The sequence below is a fragment of the Gymnogyps californianus genome, chromosome 15, assembly GCF_018139145.2.
Source record: "Gymnogyps californianus isolate 813 chromosome 15, ASM1813914v2, whole genome shotgun sequence".
Lineage (NCBI taxonomy): Eukaryota > Metazoa > Chordata > Aves > Accipitriformes > Cathartidae > Gymnogyps > Gymnogyps californianus.
In genome coordinates this window covers 7,596,330-7,623,443 of record NC_059485.1, presented here as the reverse complement: position 1 = coordinate 7,623,443, position 27,114 = coordinate 7,596,330, and the positions used below count along the sequence as shown (strand labels likewise).

Here is a 27,114-nt window from a genome sequence, read left to right as displayed (position 1 = left end):
CTAGAGTTCAGTCCATTGTAACATTTAAGGAGGGAGATCTGTTACACTTAAGATCTATACTGCGTTTCATACAGAAAATCAAAATAGGCATTTTTCAGATCAGAGTAGTTAAAGCAGTATAGATAAAATCCTGGGACAACAGCTTTGAAGACTAGACATATGCATTTATTTAATGATTAACCTCTTTGGACTTGTACTTTTCTCTGTATCTCAAATACTGTTTTTCTTCTTTACTCAGGAGCCTGTAACTACTGTAAGAAATTGCGAATCAAGATAGTTCATCGGTATTTGTTTAGAAAGCATATGTTATCATGTGAAGTGGAACTACTTATGACATTTTCAGAAAGCTATGAATAATCACACATCATTAAAACTGTTGATTGAAACAGTGCTTTGCCATGACATTTTTAATCCATGGCATAAGTAAATACAAAACCTCCCTAGCAAAAGGAAAAAACCACCCAAACCTCAGAGTATTATACCCCAAAGTGTTCTGTCTTCTGTATCCTAGACATAAAATAAAGAAAAAGAAGGAGTTGCTGGCAAAGCCAATAGCACAACTTCCATTGATTTCAGTGGGATCGGGTTTACTCCAGTTGTGGTAGTTTCCTAAGGAATAAAGAGTATATGTCACCTTTGGAAGGGAGCTCAAGGCTCCTTTCTATCACACAGGGAATCTTTCGATAGCTCTACATTCTTCACATTAAAAAGCTGCTTTATTTTGCTGAATTCAGAATATCAGCCTACTCTTTGTTAAAAAACCAAAACATTAGTTTCACATAATGTACATGCTGGGAATAAATCCGTTTGTTTCTAGAAATTGTTAAGATCCAGGAGTGTGAGAAATTGAAAGAATAAAATTCAGCCAGCATAGAGCATAGGAGAACTGGCGTACCAGAATATGGAGCAAGTTCTCCTCATACCCCATGCGGTGGGAGTTGATAGATTTATCACCTCTGCAGGCAATACCTACTGCATATGAACTCAGTACATCTGAAACACAGGCTGCCATTTCAAATGGCCCAGGAAACAGTCCTCACAAACATCAAGATCCTACTTATTTCCAAACATGTCTACTCTAAGCAGGAAACCACTGTCTAGGAAGAGGCAGTCATTTCCAAGTTGGTTTCTTAGTGATCAACAAGAACAAAACAAAGTACATTATAGAGAATAGTGTCATATCCTGCATGCCAGGCAGTAGTATTTTAAGAAAGTTTCATTCCTGTAAAGCTAAACTGACTTTTTTTAATTAAAAAACTACTGACAGGGATGTTGTGTGTGCAGCTAACACTTCAGAAAAAAATAATAATTAAAAAAAATAAGTGAAGAACGTGATCCAAATTTCAGTGGAACGAAAGGCATTTTCATATAGGAGCTACCCACAGGAGAGCACTCCCCACCTTGTCTGCACAGTCTCTGCCCTCTGCTATAAACATTTTTCAGCCAGCATCCAAAACACTCTGCAACCTAGATGTCAGAAAGACCACCACCGGCCAGGTAGGTTTTTCCTTGTTTCCTAACCCTATTTCTTTAGTAGAACTACATGCACTGATGTTCCCATGTGGCTCCACTTCCATTCAAGTTTAGTAAAGAGGGGGAGGTTACATGACAACTGGTCCGACTGAAACTTTGAACCTTGCAACAAGTTCAGAGATCCTCCTGGACCTACCCACTTCCCTGCATCCCAGCTCCTGGTCTTGTTTTCACCCTCAATCGCTCTTCCCATCAGTCTTAGCCCTGCTAATCTCCCTGCAACACCACCATGAGCTTGCCACAGCTTTGAGACAAAAATGACTGTCCACGCATGCACACATTTGATGTGAGCTTGCCAAAGACAGAATTTAAGTCCCTACACCTTTGTCCTAAAAAACCAAACCCAAGTATTTCTTTAAACAGAAAAACAAAGACAAATCCTGTTCAACTCTGAACTAAAGCATACTCAGCCAGATTGTAATCAAGTTGGAGTACTTTAGGCTGGATGGTATTTTGCTGAAGCTCATTTGCTCCACCACCATGCTCAAAGCATGGCCAGAAAGCCCTGCCCTGTCCTCCTAAGCCTGCCAATATTTATAGTATTTATCTGAATAACACACGCCTATTCTCCATGAGACAACAACAAGTACTTCACCGGAATGAGGACACAGTATCTGCCAAATTTCAAAGGGCTACACTAGACCTTCATAGGAGCATTCAATTTTGACCTTAAGAAAAAACACTGTTTCTCACTAGGCTTTCTGGCTATCTTTCACAGGAAACTTTGGTCCAAGACAGACAACTAATGAACTTCCTCTCAAGCTGGTAAAAGTTTGTCCAAATTACAAGCAACTGAAAATGGGGTGCACATTACTTCTTGAGGCTGACTGATATTTCCCACTGTCACTGTTTTCATCTTGCATAAGAGACCAATTTATGTATTCTAAGAAGAAACCCCCTTTAAATATTTCTCAATATTATGCATTTACCCATCTGATGGCTCAGACAAAATTGCCCCAAAACAGGCACTGTTATTAAGTAGCAGTCTTTCCAGCTGGATCATATTAAATTCTGTATTCTAAATTTTTGAGTCATTCGACTTCTGGGTTATTTTTGAAAGCCAGTAGCAAAGTTACACTGTGTCTGGTTCCTGAAGAAGGTGCAAGATATGACAATATCTTGAGGTGAAGAAAAAATGAGAAACGCACACACTGAAATAACTCCTCACTGATGCTTTCTATATGCCATTCATTTCGGACCTAATCCAAAATCCACTGAATTCAGAAGAATCATATTCATTGTATTTGGATAAAGCCATTATTCATGAAAAATACTTCTGCTTCCAAGCATGCTCTGATTAAACATAATAATACATCCACATCTCACAACCAGCAAATAGCCAAAGCAAACAATTTACAAGCTTTATTTACAAGATCTATGCAGTGAATACCTAGGAATAAATAATCCCTTTGCTGAAATCAGGGTCAGCTCACACATCAGAGGGACAGAAAACCAAGACTAAATCAGGAGTGAATTCATCTTCATTGCACTGCAGCTCTCAGTATAAACTAGCTGGACAGAAGTTGAGCTGGCTTTGAGTTCATTTGATTGGGATTATCTTATGGCACCACAGGCAATTTGTAGTTTTTGGAGAGGGGAATCTGAGCTTTAAAAAACCATAACCCTCCCTTTTTTCCCCACCCACAGAAATTTCTTTTTTCCCACAGAAATTTCTTTTTTCCCAGAACATCACTAAAGAGCACACACAGCAGAGCTTCCAGTTTGACACCTGGAAGCAGGCGGGCAATAGGAAGAACCATAAACCCCAAATAAACAGCCATGTTATACAAAACAGCGTCCGTCTGTGCTGCATTCAGGGAACCAGTGCACTGTCCTCCACAAAAATCCAGCCTGGCTTCGTGCCTGCCAACATGAGGATGGCAGGCAGCAAGCGATTAGCACTCAACTGCTGGCAGCAAATGACCACACTGGCTTGCCCAGCCATGCCCAAAATGAGTGATAATTGCCTTGTACAAAAGCGTATGAATTTCACAGAAACGTTATCCAAGATGCCAAGGAGACGTAGGATGCGTGGCTGCCCAGGAGCCATCAGCTGGAGCCCCGCACATTGACGCTCTCCTTTCTTTACACACTTTATGGTGTTGTTTTCTGCTGGCAACTGCTTTTCAGAGCTGCTGGCTTCAGTGAATTTTTAGCATATTCATTAAAAAACTTGGACTAAAGCTACTGTCTTTCTGCCAAGCAGATCTGTTTGTGAAGGGAGTGTCATTGGTGGAGATACTTGTTTTGAAAAAATCAATCTTTCAAGCTTATGTTGTTCAGTGACTTGTTCAAACAACCTCAGATATCAAATAGTTCAACAAAACATAGGTGAAACTTTATTCCCATTTACATTAGTACTACTTCTCTTGTAGTTTAAGCCAGAGGTGAAGTCTGAGACTTCTGGATTTGTTTACTGGCTGAAAGGAAAGTTTAGATACTCATATAGTCCCTAGAAAATAGTCTGATAAAATAGTCAAATACACATCTCCCTTATAACTACAGCTTCCAGAAATCAGCATGAATACTTGGCTTATCCAGATTAATTTTTCAAGTGTGCAATTTTAGTTCTGTGATAGCATGCAATGTAATGTTGTTTAATGCTGTAAAATAGCATTCCCAGGACGCTAAATTACTATCAACTACACCTTTTGCAAGTTTAACCTAACTTGCTCTAGAAATGTTAGTGAGAGGCAAAACTCATTAGCAATTAAATATTGTCCCAGAAGTAATTAAAAATATTAATGATACTAAATAAGAATACAATTATAGCCTCTGGATTTCCAGTCTGAAGCAGTAAAAATAAGTCATAGAAATAGAATATGGCAAATAGCTAGATTTCAGAAACAGCCAAAGAGATTTCTTAACAAAATAATAATATTTGTTTCAACTCCTTTAACATAAAATGAAAGCTGTAGCACTTTCCAAGAACATAGTTAGTGCCCAACAGCAGCACCTGCTTATGCACTTCACTTCTGTATGCCAAATTCATAGGCAGGAAATCTTTAAACTCATTTAACTTCACAATTTTAACAAAATAAGAACTGAACTCATGCCAGATCCGAAAAACATCTAAATCTGGTTCAAGTTCAGTGAAATAACCACATTTGATTTGTTTGCACTGAAATATTGCCTTTGACTCAACTCTCTTGTGGTACAGATGGTCATAAATTTTAAGCCTCAAGAGGTTTTATAGTGTCATCCTTTTTAAACACTGATATTCTGCTTTGCAATACTTCTCCCCAAAATCTCACAAGCCATAATATTCTTAACCGCAGAGTCAGTTTGAGGGGATGCAGTTCTTAAAATGAGCCTCTATTAAAATTCCTTGCAACTGGATCACAGTATTTGGCAGTATTAGCAACAATCATTAAACCCAGCCAAAAGCGTTTTGACAGAAATCTAGGGGTTTGACCAGAGAGAATATTTATGAAAAGTATGCAGTTTTATTTTAAAGGAGCTTTCCTTGGAGAAAGAACTTATTCTGATTGCTTTTGGTTTACAAAAACAAGAAGTTGACATTTTCTGCAGGAAGTACAGCATTTTCTGATTAGCTCTAATAGCCACTTTTGGGAGATGCTGCAATTTATCCCAGCATTTGAAGTAGTTGAGTGTCATTAATTGCTATTCACTAGGGTATTCAAGGCACTTGGTACCTGGTAAAGATGGGAGCTAGAAATCAGACTGCAGGCCAGGACTGAAAAAAAAAAACCCCACTTCAGCACACGAATGAAGGCTGAGCTGAACACAAGCCTCCTGTGCTTTGTTGACCTGGAATTATGCTTTATAAACCCCAGCAGATGTGTCAGACCAAGTGCTAGTTTAAGCATCCGATAACAAAATATGCATCCATTATGTGGTTTTCTAGTTTCTAAAGTTAGGCATCTTTTTCACACAAAGTGCTGCTAGAAAGTTTTCCAATTTTTTTCCCTGTGTCACACTCTTTTCTCTCCATGTTTCTCAAAAATACTCCCTCCAAACTAAATATATCTCAGCCTAATATTAAAACCACATAATTTTGTTACCCTGATAAACCAGATCTTGATAATACCAAAGCTACAGTAATATGTAATTCTTGTCAAAAGAGTCACTTATTTCATTTCCCATCCTCAGAGATGTGCTCTCTAAGTCAGTTTCTGATGGGAAAAAAAATGAAGGCGATGATTTGTCTTGAATAATAAAGCACCTGCAGCTGTTTGCAGCATTTAGAATGATGGCTTGTCATTAGCAGAAACGCTTATATATTCCAAGCACCCTACATGCCTTGCAGGTAGGACACCAGGGTCTGTGTCATTTACCTTAGTTTCTCATCATTTTCCAATAACAAGAACATCAAGGATGCAGCACATACATCACCTGCCTAGGAGTCTGGAATCGCTCTAGATAGTGACCTTTGAATAAGTCCCCTCTGCCCCGCAAAATGTCAATAGGAAAGATTTCCTTAGACTTGAATCATGTATAATCTATAGAGCAGAACTTCATTCTGGGTCCGGGAGGCATGATGGGAGCCCGGGCTGTGGCTGGGCAGTGGTAAATGCTAAATAACTTCAGCAAGGAATTTAAAGGCAATTGTACATGCAGATATTCCCCAAGCTGGCAAAGCTTTGAAGACCAACTGTCAGATTTGTCTTTCCTTGTTCTTAACGATCCCGATGAGGTAAGACCTATGCACATATTCCTGGGCAGACCTGAGCATGAAGCAGCAATAATGCTGGGGAACTGGATGTGGGGCCATGCCAGCCAGCTGATATGGGAACTGGAAGCAGCTTTTACAGTGTAGTCATACAGCGAGCAACTCAGCTTCATTCAAAATAGATTAACTCATCACAGAAAACAGGAGAATAAATTGCACAGGAATAAGTGAGGGATTTTCAAGGGAGTTAATGCACTCTAAAATAGCATGAAGCTCCTGTATGACTAGAAAGGATGAATTTGTAGCAGTATAATTTACAATTTAGAAAGTTCAAATAATTACACATGAATCACTAAAATATTCATTAAGGGAACCTAAGTTCCCTTTACTTTAGAGAACAGCTTTAGTTTTTCAGCAATTCCATAAACACAGCCAGATGAATCAGTTACTTGTCACCACCATTCAAATCTTTGGTGATCTATTAAGAAATAAAAACTCCATCCAGTTAGTGTTTCACATGGTTAGGTCTTTGAGTCAGCATTATCTCTAGCTGCAAACTCACAAGTTACAGCTCCAGTGCAAAGTTAATACTAGATCAATTATTATGATTAACAAGATCAAGAATAGGTTAACAATAATGCATTCTTCATCTTAGGATAAACCGTGCTGCATTCACATAGCCCTAAGCTCAAACAGATCCACAGCTAACACAGCAACATTAACATCAAGACGACTCAGGGCACCAGGGCAAGCACAGAAGAGCCTTTCTGCCAATACTTACATGAGTCCCTTCCCCATCTCAGTCTGACATCCTGGCTTTGCCTAGGACAGAGAGTAATCAAAGCACAAAAACTAACAGGGCCAGTTTTCACTGCCCTCCACGTAGTCTCATGCAGCCGCACTATGGTCTTCAAAATACCACCAACCCGACCCAGCAACACACATCCAGAAGGAGCCGTACCTGCTGCTATTTTCAGCATGAAGGTAACTACTTTCGGTTGCTGTGTCTCTGGGCATCCTGCGCAGCTTTTACTTGTCCTATTCTCAATTTATTTCAGCTTAGACACTGCTGCCTTTGATTTCCTCTTACCTGTAGAAGGATATTCCTAATTCCTCTACTCCCACTCTTTTGCCCTCCCAAGCCTCTGCTTCTTCCAAGAAGCAATAGTCCCACAGACATTACAGAGGACATCTTATTGCCCTACCAGTCCAACAGACCTATCTCCACCCATCTGGAGGCATACTGAAGCATGGTCCTCAAGCCAATTTTATATTTGCTGCATGCCATATACTATGCATCATCATCTTAGCCCACAACTGCTCTCTCCCAGAAGACCTGAAGAATGAAGGAGGGCAACTGCCTGACCTCCTCTTTGGCAGTATGAGGCTCTGTGCTGCAGAAGAGGGGAGTAGTTTTGGACAAACACAACCAGTTTTCCCAGACAGCTCAGGGAGGTTGTGGAAGTGCCACCAGACACAAAGAAGCAACAATCTGCAGACAGCAAGACACTGCGCTCCCTTACTGAAAGGCTGATTTTAGTAGGCAGGAGATTGCTTGGCTGTATTTGCACTTTCAGTCAGGGCATGGGAGAAGAGCTGGGAGCTTATGTTCAATAGCCTGGCAGTCTACTGATGGCCCTCTCCTGCTTCCTCTGCCTTCCCCTCCCAAGGCGAGGTGGGGGCCCTGGAGGCACCTGCTAGCCCTGTAGCCCCTACGCACTGGGCACTCCAGCCTTCAGATGCACCATCAGGGCTCCTGCAGCAGAGGCCAGCAGCGCTGCACGCTTCTGGGTCAGCATTGGCCTCCTGTTGGCTTTCTGGCCAAAGCACCCTGTCCCAGTTGATACAAGCCACAGTCCCCGAACTTTTCTGTTCCCACAGAGATGATGTGACCACGGGCTGCCTCCATCACCCTTACAGCAGCCCCCACAAATGGGCACAGAGCAGGCAGGAGAGTGGGGTACAGGCTCCTGGAGAGGGGTGAGGGGCTGTGCAGGACCACCACTTCTCCAGGATGCTTTATGGAAACCAACCTCAGTGCTGGGAAAGGGGTGGAGCCTCATGGGCAAGTCTCTTGGGCCACATCCAGGAGCTGAGAGAACGGCTCCTCTCCCTTGCATGGTGCTTGGAAACAGCCACACTCATACATGGAGTTAAGTCAGAGAAAACTACTTACAACACCACCAAGAAATGATAGGGTAAACTCTCCTTCCTTTGTTCCCTTCTGAAGAAACATGAAATCCTAGAAAAGTAGTGCTTGAGAAGTCAACTAATACGTGTCCTCAATCCCAAGTCAACATCAAATCTATTCCTAGCAGATGTTTGTCTAATCTAGCCTTTAAAAAGCTCTGAGGATGGAGGGTTTTTTTACCCTGCTTGGTTAGGCTATGCATAAAAAAACTTAAGAGATTTTAGGCAACAGCGTGCAAGCTGCTACAGCAAATTTTGCAAGCCTGTGCACAGGGCTATTATCATATTCCAATATTATTGGCCTTTTCTTTTGCTGTGGGTTGCTGAACTAATATGAAATTCTGATTGAATTTGTGCTGCCAGTGGAAAAGCTGGAAATCAGTAAACACACTAAGAGCAGACTGTGTCTGCAAGAGCACCAGGCAAAGGACTGCCACAGGGAAAGAGACAAAAGCCTTGAAGAAATGCTTCAGAGTGAACAAGCTCTCCTAAGCCCTCCAGAATTGCTGTGGGAATGTCTGCCCTTCGTTGCAGGGATCCCTGCAGTGGTTTGAAGCCAGTGGGTAACATATCTAATGGCCATTAAAATGAGAGCAGAAAGGAAAAGAAAAGCAGAGAGGAAGAGATTATTTCAGAAGCTTTGCTCACACCAGTAAGGGTTTTCTGCTTTACGGAAAGTATCATATTACCTCGGGTTTCTTATACAACCAGAGCTTTCTACACAACCTGTCAGAGATCACAGTTTGGGTTTATTTCCATGCAGTTTCACATGTCTTTGGTATGACCTTGAGAGCTGTCATTCTGCAGCAGCCGAGTTTCAGGGAAACAGGCTTGGCTGAAGCATACCACCTGCAAGGCATTTCTCATTTTCCTCCCACAAGCCTCCATCAGCCTGTGTGTTGAGGTTAATTACCAAACACATGCAAGATTTGCAGGGCTCACATAGTTGCTTTGGCCCCCCAAAGGCCTTTTCTCTTGCATAAAAGCTCTCCCAAGAACGTTTTCCATGGTCTGAGGTGCACAAGCACCACCTCCTTCAAAAAAAAGGAGAGCTCGTGGCTAATGCCCAGAAGCCATGCTGCCCCATCCCAGGGCAAGGACACAAGCTCATTGTGCCAAATGAATCAACACTAAATATTACACACCAGCAATGGCTCCGTCCTTGCTCTCAACCACTGCAAGGCATCTCAACCTGTGCTCAGTTTATCCTGAAAAAGTGCATACTTCAAAGTAGTGTTGCAGACAGACATGAATGCATACATCTCTTTTCAGTCCTTAACCAATGTCTTCAAACGGATGTTTCATCTAAGTATAGACATATCCCATAGCATTGTCTGTTAAAAAACCTAATTTTTCTGAACCCTTGTAACAACAATAAGACAGAAATAGCAGGGCAGAGAACAGTCCCTTACTTGTCTCACTGCAGCCATGACACAGCAGGGCAGAATTCTGTCCTTTAAAGACAATACAACCAGTATGCAGGCAGGAGTTCAGGATATACCAGAAAATAACCACATGGAGAAAATACAGTTCAAGGGCTACATTTGTAAACCTTTGCAGGCATCTAGAACCCAGTCAAGCCTCGTCACAATTCATGCAGTCACCTCAGAAACTAATCATCGCCCTCACTATTATTTTTAGTGTTCCCAAACGATGAATGTGCACGAGCAATGTAGAAGTAAAGTTCTGAATTATTTACAGCACTCAAAAGGCATCGACAAAAATGCTAGCCCTTCTCACGTTCACACTGGCTGTTGGATTAGGAGCAGAGAGTGGAAATTAGGATTAGGAGCAGAGCGGAAAGAGTCAAGACAGAAATTACAATCCAATTTTTTTTTTTAGCCACTCAGCCTTGAATCAAGTTTTATTTTTCACAAATCAAGTCTCACACACTAGGCTTCAGGAGATCTCCACTCGATTCCCAGCTCTTGTACAGATCTACTACAGCTGTGACCAGGACATTTTATTTCTCTGTGACTCAGTTTCCCACACATGAGAAAGAAGCTAATTTTCAAAATAGGTTATTAAGATAAAATGAATGACATTTGAATTGCTTAGCTATTATTGTGATGGTCTGTGTATGCAGAAAAATAGCTCAAGGCAGTGTTCATTTAGAAGAGGGTGTAGGGCAAACCAGCTTTCTAGATCAAAACAAGCAAATCTAATTTCAAATCACAAAAGTATTTTTATATTTATTTAATTATCTTGCCATTAATACTTTCACTTTTTTTTAAAAGGAAGGATGTTCAGTTTCCTGAAGTGATTCTACAGATGCCTCTTTTAAACCTTAATTTCTCTGAATGAACCAGCCAATTTCAAGACTAAATAATGATTACAACTGCCATTCATTCAGAAAAGTAATTTAATTTTGATCAGGACCTACCTCTCATCTTTGAATTCAAATTAAGATAGGCCACAATTTTTTAATATAGTTACTTCTAAAATGGAAGAGATCTTGCTGCCCGCAAGAGACACATAAACTCTTACCATACCAAAAATTCATGTTAGATACTTAGTACTTGAAACACAATTCTTATTAAAATGGATTGCAGCATTCATGTCCTGGAAACATGAAGAATAGAGACTAATGGATTAATCCATGGAGTGCCACAATGATCTTTACCTTGTCCTTGCTAGAATAGCCCTCCCACAATCCTTTTTCCTTTATTCAACTTCTAACAAACAAGGATGCTCTAGCTGAAAAAAATTCACTGAAATCAAAGTGGCCAAGAATCCTAAACATGCTTCTCTCCAGCTGTATGGTGTGACATAGGTAATGGTGCATTTGACTTTGCTCCAATAAGTCCAAAACTACCTTATAATATCTGCATGTAAGAAAATCTACATCTGAAAAATGTTTCCAATATTTACATTAGATATATTTTAATGAAAGTGCACCATAAAAATAAAAAAGCCTGCACCCATGAAAAATCTCACTTGCATAATATTAAACATTTGAGATTAGGTAGAATCAAATTTCATTCTTTCCAGCTGTAGTGATTTTTAAAAAACTAATTTCAAGTGATAGCATTTGTCATCATGTACTTTTCTAAAAGGAGACTACATTGACTGGGTCACTGTATTTTAAAGCTCCTGTGATAAAGCCAGGAATTAGACATTTGCATGTGAAAAGTTCTGCAGAGGAATGCTCTTACTTATGCCAGTAATTCTGCTAGCTTCCGCATAGTGACCGGTGAATAGAGGACTCGATGTTATACACATTTCTTTTCTACTACCTCACCAATCACCTGTCTTAAATATATCCATCATAGATGCTAATTATATTTAGAGATCAACTCTATAAAGATCACAAAAGGGATTAAACAAACCCAGTGTTTCAATAGCAGGTGACTAGACTCATTGATGCAGGGGATCACTTTTGGTCCAATGTTCCTGATTTCATTGCCCATGACCTTGGAGGAAAAAGTCAATATCTGTGCTGCTCTAGAACTGGTATTTCATCCACATTTCTGCTTTGCTGCTAGAACACAGAATTATAGGACCATAAGGGACCTGGAGAGGTCAAGGAGGTCACACAGATACAGCAATGAAGCATGAATCACACTTATGTCATCTGTGATCTAATGTTAACTACTTCCAAGGAGAGAGGCTCCACAGCTTCTCTCAGATAGGACATCCCTTGGCAACCCTTCCTGCAATGGATCCTTTTCCTACTGCCTAACTTGATGTCTTCCTTGCTCTAATCACTTGTAATATCTCCATGTTTATTCATTGTGGACATGAACAAGTAACCACCTTTCTGCTTAACAACAACTCTATACAACTAGAGGTCTCTCCCCACCTTTTCTCTAGGCAGAAGAACCTCTATTTCTGTCTTTCCTTGGTGTCCTGGTTTCGGCTGGGACAGAGTTAACTTTCTTTTTAGTAGCTGGTACAGTGCTGTGTTTTGGATTTAGTGTGAGAATGATGTTGATAACACTCTGATGTTTTAGTTGTTGCTAAGTAGCGCTTATCTTAAGCCAAGGACTTTTCAGTTTCCCATGCTCTGCCAGCAAGCAGGTGTGCAAGAAGCTGGGAGGGAGCAGAGCCGGGGCAGCTGACCTGAACTAGCCAAAGGGGTATTCCATACCATGGAACATCACGCCCAGTATATAAACAGGGGGGAGCTGCCCGGAAGGCGCGGATCGCGGTTCGGGAACTAACTGAGCATCGGTCAGCGGGTGGTGAGCAATTGCATTGTGCATCACTGGGTTTTTTTTTTTTCCTTCCCCCCCCTTCTTTTTGTTGCATCCCTTTTCATTACTATTATTATTATATTTCATTATTACTATTGTTAGTATTATATTTTACTTTAGTTATTAAACTGTTCTTATCTCAACCCACGAGGTTTACTTTTTTTTTTCCCTTTGCTTTCCTCCTCCTCACCCCACTGGGAGGGGGAGGGGGAAACGGCTGCGTGGTGCTGAGTTGCTGACTGGGGTTAAACCATGACACTTGGAGGTCACGTTTTCCAGACTCCTCAACATACTCATTGCTCCCCCATGGATCCTCCCCAGGGGATGCAAGTCATTCTTGCAGCACTGTGCCCATGCCCTTCAGCCAGCATCTCCCGTACACTACCTGTTGATACAAAAGGGATACCCAACTTCTCAGCAAGTTACCCAGGTTGGCCACAGCCCTGAAGCTAATCTGTCCCTTCTTTTCCCAAATGTGGTACCAAAAGCAGCTGATCACTACAGCTGCAGATTGATAAAACAGAAGGGAAAATTCAGCTCAGACAGAAGAAAGATTAAGATAAGAAGCTTTAAAATTGAATCTAATAAGTTGACTGAGTTTTTTCCTCCAAACCTTCCATGCATAACCTCAACAGCTTCCTACAAAGATCCTTGTAGGCCCCTGCCAAAGTCTCCTTTTTCATCATCTTGGCTAGTTTGGCATCTGCTCTGCATTGCAAGTTCCCAGCTCCATTCTTGAGCTTTTCCATATATCCTTGTGCAGAAAGCTCTCCATTTGCCTCTAGAAGTTTCTCCCAAAGAGCACCCAGTTGCTCCCCATGAAGCCTCTTCTTTCCTCCCTAGACTTCACCTGGCCCAAAATGCAGCAGTCAGTACAGCCTGCACAAGCCACCATTCTTTCAGCTGTCCAGCTACACCCTCTGCAACCCATATAAAAAGCTGCATACACTGATCCATGAACATATAAATCAACACTTCCATCTAAAATAGCTGTGCTCATACACCAGGTAGGTTTATAACCTAGTGGGAAGATCCAGGGGCAAGATGTGTCTGGCACAGTTTTGATACAAGTTCGGTCCAGTAGTTCAAAGCTTCTTAAGCTTTGGAAAGTGTTGAGTGCTTTCATACTGGTGAACAACCTCATTTTGGAGGGGTCTGTAGTGTCCTAGCATAGACCCGGCACAATTAGTTATAAGACTTGGATAAAAAAAGCTGCCCAAGATCAGGAAGTGAACTGCAAAGGCATGAATTGTTCTTGGGTACAGGTTAGCTAGCTCGGCTATAGTGGTTGTTTGAGCCTTACCTGTGCAAAACTACAGAGGTGTCTGCCACTCAAGCAGATCTTGAAGGTATTAAGCAAGTGAGCGAGTGCTTAAGATCACTTTCCTCCAAAAACATCCAGAACAGCCCTGAAATATTATATGTAATTGTATGGATAACGCCAAAATGGCCATTATTTTAATCCTGACTGGACTGCAATGTTACATGGAGGAAAAACAACTGTGCCTATTCGGTGTTATGTTTGACAAAGGGATCATCCAGAGGATGCCTTCCAAAAAGCCTGTGTAAACCCTTCTCTGGTAAAAGTTGGATAGCATAATGTCTTGTTGGCCTTCAAATCATACTAAGCAAGCTGTATTAACAGACAGAGGTAGCTAAGTGTACATCAAAGGAGAATAGTTAAAATTTGACTTAAAATTTGGTATCAAGCATGTAGGATATCAATTACTGAGTCACTGCATAAACAAGGTGCACCTCTAAAAGTGAATATTCAAGTGTGTGACTAGTTCAATTGAGAACCTAATTCCACTTCTACCAGATTTTTGCCCTGCAGCCAGATCAAAAGATGTAGGTCAACTTTAAAGAAAAAAAAAGATTTTGATCACAGTTTACCGCAGAAACTTTAGATCATTCACAACTTAATTTCAATCCACTGCCTTTCTTGTAACACCAGTATCGAATATTGGGACAAAGTAGTACCTTTACTGTAAGAGAACTGCAATTTTGAAACAAAGAATCTTAATTTTTTCAGCCCAGCAAATAGCAAGTTACAGTAGTCCATTTTCAAAGTATTAAGAGCAATGAAGAACTGTTTAAAGATTGCAGCACTACAAAGCAATGGAGCCTTCCAGTGCCTTGCCTGGCAGGAGGAGTACAGAATTTAACAATTGAGCAAACACAGCTTCAAAAGAAGAAATAAGTCCATAAAGTCCCCTTGACTTTTCTATAGAGGTGAAATTAATTTAATTGCATCAAAAGGAATCAGAGTTCCTACCCCACTTTCCTTGCCAGTAGTGACTTTTGAGAAGGAGCAGAAAGGAGAGGAGGAATTGGAGAAGGAACATAGAAACAGAGTCCTGTAACTCCAGAAAGGGCAGATGACAGGAATGGCAGACTCAATTTGTTTTGCTTTTGTATTTACTCTCTTGTAGCAGTGTTGGCATCAGGGTAGCTTAATCTCTACACATCAGCAGCTCCTCTCCTCCGGTGTTTCACTTCCTGTGCCCCTCAAGGGGAATGGTGCACTCGCCCTCTCTGACACAAGTCCACATTTCGTATCTTTAAAGCTAGCAATACAAGTGAGCTTGAAACTCTTAAACCAAGAGATTGGGAGTGGTTGGTGGAATGCTACTCCACACAAGTGGCAGCGCACAGGTACAGGGCACTGTTCCCACCTTACTAGAAGATATAATCGAGTGCAGGTTTGGGTACAGCCAGGCAGGAATAGGGTCAGCTAGGTGTAATACTATACAAATCCTTCCAACCTTTTCATTATTGCTGCTACCACCAGCAGCTACTGCAATGTTGGAACATGTTACAGCACTTAGATTTAAGGGTGTAGTTGTGGGGGAATAGGGCTCTGCTCACACTCCATGGCATAAAGTAGAAAGGAATCTTATTTCTTAATCTGAAGATTGAAGGTCCATCCAAACTACCCAAGATCTTGCCAGTGGGTTTTTATTACACTGCTCATACCTTTCTATATAGATAATAATTAAGATGTTACTATGTGGGGCAGTTAACATTACATTATTGCTCAAAAGCAAACACTGGTTTTAAAAGAAATATTCTGGCCCATCATCTTATCTTTATTTTTGAGAGTGAATTTTAGTTGAAGACACTTCTGCGTGCAGCACAAGACAAAGAATCACAGTCCAAAATGGGGATTTTATAATTCAGAACTATTCCACATGGCTGCCCGTTCAATACATATAATTCATTACCAAATTCCAACCCTGCTTGCTCATTGTCATGTACGGGTTGGATTTAATTTGAAATGGTATTTGAATGGTCACTAGCAGCATTTAAATATGAATCTATAGAAGTTTGGTTACACAAAGTCCAATTAATAGTCCACATGTTTGCGTAATCTGAAGACCTAACTCCATTCCAATACCTGTTTTGTATTTAACAGCAGGTCACAGCTACAAAGGTTGATGGAATACCAGAATAAAACAAAATCCTGTGTGAATATTCTCCCTCCATTGAACCACTAGCAGATGAACTATTAATCCCAGGATGAAATTAACAGGGCACTTGTATTATTTTAAGAAAAAAAGATAGCCTTTGCTTTATGTTCATAATTTGTTTTCTTTTACACTTCATTAATAGTGCAGATTTATTACGTATCTTGACTAGATCTGATACTACTCCAGCCCCAACCCCCAAATTAACTTTTTAAAGTCTGGATCAAATATTCTCTTAATAGTGTATTTTCCTGAAACACGTTTCCAGTAGGGTTTTATAGATCTTATAGAAAGAGCCTCAAACTTGGAGAGCTAACATCAGAACAAGTTAAAGAATGGTTAAAACCATTTTGGTTTCTGGTCACTTTAGTCAATCATTAACTCAAAGACAGGAGAACTATATAGCCTTGACTGCACTAGCCCTCCACAGTGAGTGTTCCTCATGTGCAATGTTGAGTCATAAAGACAAGAGGAGCAGAGACATGGCCCTCTTGAATGACGCTGCCGTTGCCAACGGGAAGTCCATACCTTTGGCATCGCTTCCTCACCTGGAGCTCTGGAGCACCCGTTCTGCCTGACACAATGCTCCTGATCCCCAACCTGGGGAATGAGACAGGCCCACAGGTGAAAAGCAGATGATATCTACACTGCTCTTGGTTACCTCCCACTGTTATGCTGCTAAGATGTCTGCAGGGCAGTTGAGTGGTGAGAAGCCACGTGTTTCAAGCTAGAGAGTTATGTGAGCACGTAGGCACAGATGCCTGACACACGTCAAGCCAGGAAAAGCTCCAAATACTAAGTGATGGAGATACTGCCAGCCTGCTCCAGAGCAACATACACCACTACATACCACTTGGTCTGGGAAAAAGAATACATTTCTTTAGCATGGCTAGGCATAGTCAAAGCAGGTCTAGAGACTAACATGATCTTAGACAGCTTGCGCTTCTCAAAATACACTGTTACTCTTCCATCTGACCAAAGAACCTATTTCATTAGAAAGAAAAACTAAAATACAATGCAATACTTCTCCTTCCTCACCTTCCTACGAAGGAATCATACCAGAGTTTGCTGTCCTAGCAGGAACTGGAGCCTAAAGGATCAGCCTAACCTTGAGCACATGTTGCAGCCTTCACTCATCTGATACTCCGAGAAACATTGAATCCAAGTGATTGGAAATAAACATGCCCTCAAGGAAATTATAAATTCATAGTGAAAATTATGCATTATATTTACAAATACGTTTAATGTATTTGTATGTACACATACACATGAAATTATAATCCACCAGTCTCAAGGAAGAACATCTAGAACAAAAACCGAGTGACATTCCTCCTGAACTTCTGTCCCTGTTAGTTACATTACCTACACTGTAGCTGACACTGTTAATATTTGTCCACACTTACACATATACCAGAACTGTTATCTTAAAAAACAATGCAAGAATTGGACAAAACTTAACTTCAACAAAGCACCTAATCAAAACAGTGCACTTTGATTTAAATTGAAATAGCCATTCCCCCTAAAATACATACCAAGTCTGAAGTATCATGCAAATACAATACCTGTAAAGACTATAGAGAGCTATATATATATATAAGCAGAGTCAGAAAGAATAAAGCCAAGGTTCTACTGAATTAAAAATTTGGAGAATTGGTGTAAGTCAGAGGCAAGTTCTTGCCTATTTCTGTTCATCTGTGGAATTCACTATGCACAAAAATGCCTGAGTTATTCCATGTGTGATTATGTGCTAAAATGAGAAAGATATTCTGTACCAACAGCTCCTTAACATGTCTGCATCACAGAACAATATGGTGAAGGCAGTTTAGATTCAAGACCTCTCACTTATTTTTTGGGCATGCCTGGAAACACAGGAATCACCTGACAAAACCCCCACATATTTCCATCTATTGAAATAAAGTTCCAGCATCACATTTCTAAAATATCTGAAGAGCAGAGCAGGAGGCAGTGCTGTCTTCAGAGATGTAAAGCATCAGAGCAACAGAAACTCAGGCTGACAACTGGCTGGATTTGTTCAGTGTTTGGAACAATCTGGTGGAAACAAAAGGAATTTAAAGCCTGGAATTGCTTTTGATTGTTATTTTCCAAATAGAGCATGAAAAAATAACACAAAAGAGAAGAATGCATCAGGAAAGATGCAACACTATCAGTTTTGGATCAAAATCATTGTCTGGTTAAAACTGAATATATTATTTCAAAATCACGGTAAACAAAAAGAGCTCAAACACCCTTTTTGTTGTAGGTGCTCTGCTCAGTTTCTTATTCAGTAAAATTTTACTAGTTTATTGAGGGTTTTCTAATAATCTTATTGAGGGTTTTTGCAAAAGTTACATCAAAGGAGTAACCTGACATCTAAATCAAAAAGATTTTGAAATCTGGAAAAATGAAAGCTTTTTCTACAGCTCCTGTGTATTCTGACAGACAAAAACAAGCCAAAATACCACGTATCACTCATGCCCTGCAGTCTGAAGTTGAAGGCTTAAGCTTCAGCCCTCATCCTGCAACACTCATACAGTCAGGTGTGTACAAGCAATTCCCTTTGAATTCAGCAAGGCTCAGCCTGGTGGTTTGGGGTTTAGTGTGTGCAAAACACATCCTGGCTCATTCTAGCTCAGCAGATGCCAGTATATCATGGCAGTCAGAACTGGAGTTTTTACAGCGAGTTTTTAACTATTTCATTTAATTCTTTCCACTGCAGCTGGGAAAGAGTTTGCCCTTTCCGTTAGATATCCTGGACTACCAACTGTTTTGGTGCTAAGCCCATACCCCTGTCCCTCCTGTCCTGCCATACACTCAATCCCAGCACTCACTGTAGCTGTTGGACAGTGAAACTCAGGTGTTCACGGTCTTTCTCTCTCGACCTACAAGCCCTCTTTTCTAACTTAATGACACCATAATGCATCTAGACTGGGAGAAAACCATTTGGAAAGCAGGAGCTCCAGCAATGTTTAGACATTGCTCATGCCCTCTCGCTTTTTAAGTGGAGAGCTCAGAGGGCACCTGGAACGCAAATCCTGAATCATCAAACCCAAAAAAGTTAGTCCCCGACTGTCTTAGAGAGCAGATGTGCAATGTTACAGAGGCCCCAGTGGAGGCTGCAAGTACATGAAGGCACTTTTCATGGTCAGGCACAGACTTCACTGACCTCACCTTCGCAAAATGGGGTTCATGCCTTCAAATGTTACCACACGCTTCCATCAGTCTAATTCTGCCCAAGTCTGGTTACAAGGGACACATCTGATCTGGAGGATCTAGAATCGCCCAAATCCTACTTTTGTCCTAACTCCCTGCTGCGGAATCTGCCAGAAGAAGAGTTTAACCCAAAATGGCAAGGGGCACATATTCCCTGAGAATGCAACCGAGGTCTAATACAACTGCTGACTCAAAACCACTGCCCAGCTTTTGTAGGGATGCTAAGTTTGTCCCTTCAGCCCACTGCATGATTGTCCCAAAGTCTCCTCAGCAGTAATGGCCAGCTGGCTCAGATGGGAATGCACTAATGCTCTGCCGGTACTCCTCAAGACCAGGAAAAAACCTCCTGCCCCTCAACAAAAAAAAGAGGGGAAAAAAAAAGAAAAGAGAAAGGACAAGGAGACAGGGTCTCTCATAGGAACAGAGGAGATAAGCCTCTAGTTACAGCTTGGGTTGGCAAAGAGAAATCACAGCTCTAGAGCAGAATGGAAGAAGTGAACATGAGAGTTATCATCTCAACTACACAAGGTTATAAAAGGTAACTGGCCTTTCCATTCCTTCATAAATATCAACAAATATTTAGTCTTTTAAAAAATTTCTTGGTGCCTAGCAGGAAAACAAAAAGCAGTATCATACAGGTTAATGTGGTGATTTAGAGCTGATACAGCTGCACCACTTCATTATCTGCTCCTTTCTAGTTCATGCAAAATTCTCAGGCCACTTTGGTCATCATCACACATGGACGGGGTGGGGAATAAGCTCTTTACTCCACCTAGCTAACTTAGATTTCAGACACCAATACGCAAGGCAATGAAAGTATTTCCAAAGAACAGGAAAACATCAAGTATTTGAACTGCAGTGGTCTTCCGCTTCTGAACAAACAGAGGAAGTTTGTTTTTTAAGTGATAAAACTATATGACAACAGCACAGCCAATCTGAATCTTTGCAGATTTATAAGCAGGTAGCTATAAATTGCAGTATATTCTGACGTTCTTTACCAAATACAACATTAAGCTGACAAATTATACTAATACAGTATGATTTCAAGGTGTATCCACATTTGCAGCATGTGTAAATTTCTCAAATAGAATCCGATGTTTGCTAATATGGTACGATCTAAGTTAATAAGATCAAATTATGTCTGATCATACTACATTAGTAAATGTCACATCAAATTAGTCATTTTCAGAATTATAATGAAGCACAGAAAGCAACCAAAAATAACTTTTCCAGCACAAGTAAGCAGTGCTGAAACTGAAAACTGAGCTAAATACCAAGCCCCTAGAGAATGCTTTTTGAATTCAAGGTTAGCTGAATTTTCTTTTCAGTCTTATTTCAGAGAGGTCTCATACATGATTTAAACCATGGTTTGAGTCACAGTAGAGTCTTGTCCAAAGGTCACTAATAGGGGCTGGAGATAAGGTCAAGAACTAGAAGTTGGCAAAATCTCTACTGAAAGGCTGTTAGTCCAGGGGTAGTCATGTTTCTGCATGGTTGTGCTCACTGCAATGGTTCCAAGCAGGAAAATTAATGAAAATCCACTGAACAGAAGTTTTGAAAGAGAAAGCACTTTAAATAGGAAGTTGCTTAAACAGTTAATTAAACTTTCTTCCTTTCAAGTATATTATCTGAACTGTTGTAATTAGTCAGGCCTTGTAAGGTTTTATTTTTCTTTTCTGTTACTGAAAACAGCTACCTGTCAGGTGTACATTTGGTATAATCTCATTTATTTGCAAACATACAGAGTTTGGTTTCTTTGAACACAGTAGGAAAAACAAACAGCTTCTTGGCTCAGAAAGTCCTGAGTCTGCCCTCAACAAATTCCTCAGCCTGAAGTCCCTGGTCATATGCTGGATTTCAGAGCCACAGTTACCTTTTTTCCCATGTTCTTCCACCAACTTGGAAAGCTTCCTACAGATTTCCTCTATGTCCCTACGTCTGAAGGTAGGGAATATCTCTTGAAATGCCCACGTTAAAGCTGACCTGTCATGCAGCAGAGGCTACCCAAGTAGGGTGCGCACAATCGCAAAGCCACCCTAAAAATAGAAGGCTGAAGTCAGTCCTGCCAAGCCTCAAGGATGTCTCACATACAACCTTTCCCAGAACCTTTAACAAGGGAAAAAAGCTGGCATGTGGCAGAAGGAGCAGGAATTTGAAGGAATATTCAGTGGTCCCACATTCACTGGGAACACTGGGAACATCAATCTCTCCAAGGCTCCCCATCATCTATTTCATTGTGCGAGTGCAAAGAAAAGAGAGAAGAAAAAAATCAACCCAAGACAGCCTAGTAAAGGCAGCATAGGATGGGAGAGATTTCTTCTGGAAGGCTTAGCACAGTCTCCCTGACCGGGAGGGAATTTTGCCTCTATGCCACCAGGTAAAGCATAGTCTAGGATTTTCCCAGGCCATTGTATCAACTCCAAGAGACAAGGCTTTTGTCTCTTTTGATGAACTAAGAGACATTGGAAGGGAACAAATACTTGAGTGATTTCATTTCTATCTTTACTGAGTAAAAATATACCCACATAACTACAGCTAAGTCTTCTGGATAAATCACCTTTATTCCCAGCTGAATAAATTAGTGCCAGCTGAAAGCATTGCAAGCTCCAAGCAAGAAGCATTTTTCGGTGTACAGTGTTTAGGAAAGTGAAGGACAAAGTGGTGGTGAATACCTAAGTTAACAGTTCAGGTGTTTTTAAAAAGTAAGATTAAAAAACACACTAAAGATGTCCACTGTTGAAAGGAGGATTTCTAGCTATTTTCTCAGAAGGTAGACCATATGTTCATTACTGTGACCTGTAGTGTTTAATATTAATTTTCTTGATTTATTATATACTGGCATATGCTTCAAAGAGTATTTTTTCCCCACAATGGCTTTACCAGCCCCTGTTGCTCATGACTTTTGTTTATTTGCTTGATATTTGTTTCTTTTTAATCCAAGCTGTCTGCATGAATTTTAACTCAATTATGGGTGTTTATATAAGACAGTCTGTTCAGGGACAAAGTTGTTGATCCCTAGAGAAAGCATTGTTCCTATCCTGTCTGTATTTCAGCAGATTAGGTTTAAACCAGACCTATCATCAAAATACACTTTCTAGCAAGCAAGCTTTACATGTGTTTTACTTTGAATGGAGTTGTTACAATAGACCAGCCTTTTGTTATTAGTAATTATGAATACTTCTGTTGGATTCTAGTATGTCAGTGGACTAGGAACCCTTTGTTGTCTTTAAGCTAATGTCTACATTATTCTGCTTTTTCTTCTTCTAATCCTTCCTCTATCCTGGAGGATTTTAGCAACATTTTACTGTCATTCTGTTATGAAACTTGTTTTCCCTTGAGCATGTGGCAATTTCATTAGGTACCTGAGGATCGTATAAAAATCAAATAACAACATAAGCTCAGCCAAAGAAAAAAAAAAATTTCTACTTAGCTCAAGACAAAAATAAAAGCACATGGGAGGAGGAGGGGAAAGAAAGAGAAAAATAAGGGAAGCATTATTTGTTGCATTTTGTTTAACTCCTTGCTGGCTATATTGCGTGGTGGATCTCAGATGGTGGCTGTGCAGTAGAAGCAGCCAGGCAGCTCACTCCTGTGGTGGTTCACAAGCCCTTCTCCAGTCTGCAGCCTGGGACAGGGCACTGTGAGGCCAGGAGCATCCCCTGGCCACTGGCTCTGCTCTAGAACCTCCAACAGCACGTGTAACTTGAAGGGGGCTGCCACTCGCTATTTTTGTATGGATGCCTTTACCTCTTTCACATGGAAACACAAAATATATCCTACAGTGATGTCTTTCCTCCACCCTGCTCTCCCCTCCCACAGCTTGAAAGAAAAGTGTTGGAGAAAGTCAAGTGAAATTACACAGGACTGGACCTGATGACCCAGGAGAGCCTTCCGATCTTTTCCCAGGGAAATTGTCTCAGCTAATCCCAGAAAAACACATTAGAGTTGCATGTCACAGACTGTCCTATAAACTCCTGGCTCTGACCAAATCAGACTGCTTGGGACAACCTAGCCATTTTGATGGGACAGGAAGACTTTCCACCATTTTAGCATGACAAAAAGCTATCCTTCTCATTATATCAAGTCAAACAAGAGTTCCTTCTCCTTGGGACCTGTTAATTACATGCTTGAGCATTTTCTGAAATATTATTTGGCTGTACATGGATGTGACTGGTGAGTGTTGTCCTATTGACCTCTGCTTGTAGGACCCAAGAGCCACTCTTATTACCACCTCATTCACATTCATTTGAAGTAGTCATTCAGAAACTCAAGAGCTTGGACACGTAGTGTTTGCATTTACCAGATAAGAGATCTGAATCTAGCTAACATCATCTAAAGAGGGGTATAAATCAGGAGTAAACAACTCAGGCCAGCTTTCTGTGTAACATCATTGTACAATGAAAAGTTTGACTATACGTACGAGTTCCAGCTAATTAAGCACAGTTCATTGACACCAATACAGTAAGCAGCATAGCAAAGCTGGCAACAAAGAAAACTACTTGGCAGAGAAGGCAATGTGTGCTGCTAACGCTCTATGAATAGCATTTTAATCAAAGCCAGGTTTCCACAAGTCACAAGCCCTGATCTCTTGGCTTTGGCTTAAATCTTGGGTCATTTTTCTGTTACACCCAAGCCCATCTCTTAGGATATAATGCTGCTATGATTTTACATACACAGACACACCCCCTGGAGAAAAGTAACAACATCAGTAAACATCATCATCAACACCTTTGCCAGGCACAGAAAGATGGAACATAAATTGATCTTGGAGTGTGTCAGTACAACAGCTGTGATAGATTACATTTTTCCAAAAAGGAGATTTTTAAAGTTGAAAATGGCTTATATAAAATTGGCTTAAAATGAATTAGTGCCAAGTTAAACTGAATGCTTTCTAAATTTTTGAAAATAGGTTTAAAAGACAGCAGAAACAGTTTTTCCTTGTGTTTAAGTACCTTGACTGGAATTTTCAAAGCAAAAGGGATTTAATTGGCCAATGCTTATTAGCCCTGAGTGAGAACTGGGCAAACTAGTCCTTGAATTGGCTTTGATAATTGCAGTTTAACATTTCAGAGTAGAAATAAGATTTCTCCTTTTGTTTTTAAAAGCGAGTCATGTTTATGAGCAAGAAAATTAAAACAGGTCTTTGTTCATCGCAGGAGAGTTAAGATATATTTGAAGGCAGAAACATGCAAAACCTTTGCTTTTAATTCCTCCAGGTTTACCCACCCTGAATGCTTGTCCTGCCTGACCTTTCTGAGAAGCAGTCCTCCTCTCTAAAATTATTTACACCCCTTGGACATGAGAGATGCCTACATCAAGACAGACATCTAGGAACAGACTAGCATTCAGGGAACAGCAGGACTTACTGAAGAAATGTTTCAGTGAATGGAAGAGTTTTCTTCATTGCAAGCACAGCTAAAGTTCTGCACTGGTTTGTGTGTCCTGGCTAGCCTAGGCAGACACTATGAGATCTCAGTAAGTTTGCAGACGACACCAAGCTGGGCGGGAGTGTTGATCTGCTTGAGGGTAGGAAAGCTCCACAGAGGGATCTGGACAGGCTGGATCAATACGCCGAGGCCAACTGTATGAGGTGCAACAAGGCTCAGTGCCGGCTCCTGCACTTGCATCACAACAACCCCATGCAACGCTACAGGCTTGGGGAAGAGTCGCTGGAAAGCTGCCTGGCAGAAAAGGACCTGGGGGTGTTGGTCGACAGCCAGCTGAACATGAGCCAGCAGTGTGCCCAGGTGGCCAAGAAGGCCAATAGCATCCTGGCTTGTATCAGCAATAGTGTGGCCAGCAGGACTAGGGAAGCGATCGTCCCCCTGTACTCGGCACTGGTGAGGCCGCACCTCAAACACGGTGTTCAGTTTTGGGCCCCTCACTGCAAGAAAGACATTGAGGTGCTGGAGTGCGTCCAAAGAAGGGCAATGAAGCTGGTGAAGGGTCTAGAGCACAAGTCTGATGAGGAGCAGCTGAGGGAACTGGGGTTGTTTAGCCTGGAGAAAAGGAGGCTGAGGGGAGACCTTATCACTCTCTACAACTCCCTGAAAGGAGGTTGTAGCAAGGTGGGTGTCGGTCTCTTCTCCCAAGTAACAAGCAATAGGACAAGAAGAAATGGCCTCAAGTTGTGCCAGGGGAGGTTTAGATTGGATATTAGGAAAAATTTTTTCACCAAAAGGGTTGTCAAGCATTGGAACAGGCTGCCCAGGGAAGTGGCGGAGTCACCATCCTTGGAGGTCTTTAAAAGACATGTAGATGTAGCGCTTAGAGACATGGTTTAGTGGTGGACTTGGCAGTGCTAGGTTAACGGTTGGACTCAATGATTTAAAGGTCTTTTCCAACCTAAATGATTCTATGATTCAATTTTATTATCTTCAGCATTGTTGAACAATCAATTCCAGTCTCATCTAGTACCCTTGAATTATGGGATGTAACACCATTTTTGTCTTTGCTTCCTAATGAGCAGCCCTCAGTGATCTTCAAGAACCGACATTGGCTGAGTGTATTATTCTTTGTCTGAGCACATTACACAACCCAACAGGACAGAGAAGACTAGTTCTACTGCTCCACTTACACTAGCAGGATCCCAAGCAGCACCCCAGTGCTTACTCTACGATAGGCTGCTCATTTTAAAACTCTTCAGCCACTAAAGTATCTATCTGTTTTAGCATTAGATGAAATACAGACCTGTGTTTAAGGCAGTGGTAGGCAAGGGTGGTCTAGGATTTAAAAGGCCATCCAAAGCCTAATTATTCTTCTATTTCTTTGCCAAGGCTAACTCACTGCTGGCCTGTGCCTACAGCACACCAGACAGACAGACACAAGGTTCAGCCCATTCCTTGGGCATCCGCCCCAGGGTAGGATTAAACCGACACATACAGCATCTGTTTCCTTCTGTAGAACTGTTCTGCACAGAGACAAAGAATCTCCCTATTTTCCTCTTACATGTGTACATTGATAATTAATGAGCCCTATACAGTCAATTGCTCCTTCCAAGAGACAAAAAACCCCAAGATTACTCACTCTTCATTCATACTGTGCAGACTGTTAAGGCAGAGACCATATCTGGCCCAAAGAGTTAAAATAAAGCCCTTCTCCCAGCCTCTCAGCAATTCTGAGGATTTATCCATACCTTATAAAGCTCTGTGACACCAGAATACTTTTGAAAAGCTGCTTTCTGCTTGCAGAAATGAGCAGTCAGGTGGACACCAGCCTCCTTCCCTGCAGGACAGATAAAGCACAGAAGGGTCACAGTGAGGTCTTGTTACCAGGACTGAATCCTACTCTGGTCAAACTACCTCTTTACTTAAAGATCTAGACATCAACAAGGACAACTTATTAAAAAACAGAAATCTGAGGTCTGGAGACATTTTTGTATAAAGCTTTCTATTAAGATACCTTAACTTATCTCAGATCTATTGAGCTGTTTCATCAGTATTTGTTTCTTTTCCTCCCATTCCCTTCTCTGGTTTAATCTCCTGAGACGTCTTCTTCCCATTTGATTTTTTCTTTTGTGGAAAAGGCCCAGATGGAGGAAGCAAACAGAGCTTCCTAGAATCAGCATCCAAATAGCCCCCCCAAAACCAAGGCAACTAGTCTTAGAGCACTGCAGAAAAGGCAACTTCTAAAAAAAAGACTCTGCTACTTTACGTAACACCGACCACCCTCATAAGGGAAAAAAAAAGGGGAGGAAGGAAGAAAGCACAATTTTCTCCCTACCCCAAATCCTCACCAAGTCCAGCCTCCACACACTCCAGTTTCAGTCAAGCAAGCTTGCTGGAGCAAAGTCATTTTATGTGTAAGGGAATCCATCCCTTGATTTGTGACAGCTGTCCCTGCCCTGACACCCCATGTACTTAGGGCATGCAGCTGTGGTCTCTCT

At 41.1% G+C, this 27,114-nt stretch overlaps 1 long non-coding RNA gene across 1 annotated transcript in view; it reads right to left on the bottom strand.

The window, feature by feature from the left end:
- The window catches only part of LOC127022568 (uncharacterized), a 77,291-nt gene extending 50,854 nt beyond the window's left edge, over positions 1-26,437 (bottom strand). The window contains exon 1 of the long non-coding RNA XR_007767356.1: positions 26,365-26,437. This is a non-coding gene — a long non-coding RNA (uncharacterized LOC127022568). The remainder of the gene's footprint in view (positions 1-26,364) is intronic.
- Between the last annotated feature and the right edge of the window lie 677 nt (positions 26,438-27,114).